This window comes from Gavialis gangeticus, unplaced genomic scaffold, assembly GCF_001723915.1.
Source record: "Gavialis gangeticus isolate Ggan-Ray unplaced genomic scaffold, GavGan_comp1, whole genome shotgun sequence".
Taxonomy (NCBI): domain Eukaryota; kingdom Metazoa; phylum Chordata; order Crocodylia; family Gavialidae; genus Gavialis; species Gavialis gangeticus.
In genome coordinates, this window is record NW_017729006.1 from 7,571,591 (window position 1) to 7,572,891 (window position 1,301).

The 1,301-nt window shown below is 48.7% G+C and overlaps 1 protein-coding gene across 1 annotated transcript in view; it reads left to right on the plus strand.

Annotated features, from left to right (window-relative positions):
- Nucleotides 1-1,301, plus strand: part of ZCWPW2 (zinc finger CW-type and PWWP domain containing 2) — a 151,230-nt gene that overhangs the window by 2,596 nt on the left and 147,333 nt on the right.

Below are 1,301 nucleotides of genomic sequence, written 5' to 3' on the forward strand. Positions count from 1 at the left end.
TTTTTTTTTTTTTTTTTACTATACTTGGTGTAAAACCCCTAAATTTGAACCCAGCCCAGCAGGGCAAGGCCTGGCAGAAGAGTTATATTTACATTATGTCAAACAGTAAAAATCTGTCAATAAAAGAAGGAGTTTGATGGCCAATGAAAAAAATTGCAGATTGTCACTAAAAAAATTAATTCTTACTTTGGCAACCCTGAGTCTTGACTACAAATTGACAATAATTTCTGCTTGATGATTACAGGGATCCTGGTTGTCTCCCTTTAAAAAAGTTACAAATTCTCTGATTTAACTTCCCCACACAAATTCTCCGGTTAAAAGCCCCAAAATCCATGTGTAACTCGGGGCCTGCTCCAAGCCCATCTCACTGTAGTCCGCCCACCTGTTTCTGGGCTAACTGCTCACCTTCTCTCCTGCCACACCTTGTTGGTAATTAATTAGTTGATGTAAATTAAGCAGAAGGCTGCCCATTTCCTGCCCCGAAGCCAGGGGCACTATCTGCAGTTCTGTTCCTCCCCTATACCACAGCCCAAGCCTTGCAGATGGTATCCATAGTTCTTACAATCACCGGCCGATCAGGACCCCTCTAAGATCCCTCCATTCCGGCAGCCTAATCTGCCTTCATTCTCGGCAGTATAATTCCCTGAGCTGCTTCCCTCTCACGGGTGTGTTCCCCCTGGGACCCTGGCCCACCTCCAAGCCAGTCAGAACCCCAGGCCCTCAGCTCTTGGGCATTTTTCATGGTGGGCCCCCAGCCCTTTGACCCTTCCGGTCCTGGCCCCAGCATTGACCAGTCAGGGTAATGTTCAGACAGGTTCATGAATCTATGGCCTTACACTCTCTCTGGGGTCCTCATTCCAGACCCTACAAAGGGGTAACCCACCCGGTTGCGGGGGCTAGGGGTTAAGGCACCCCAACCCACCTTTCACCAGGGTGCTAACTGGCTTGGCATTTCCTGGGGGCTCCCGCACCACTGGGAGCCCCACCAGGCCACCCACTCCCAGTCGGGTACAGTTTTAGGTCATGCCCAGGACTAGGAGCCTCCTGACCATCCCCTACAGCTTCTACCTTACCTCCAGATGATACCTGCAACCAGGCAATGCTATTGCCTGACCTCCCAGCAGCAAAATGCCCTGTTTATATGGGCAGCCCTAGATCCAAAATGGCTGCCCTAATCAGGCACCTGCCGGCTGCCATCTTCTAGCCCTTAAATTGGCAGGCACAAACAGTGCCCTACCACACCATGTTTTTCTGTGGTTAAAACACCATATATATATATATATATATATATATATATATAT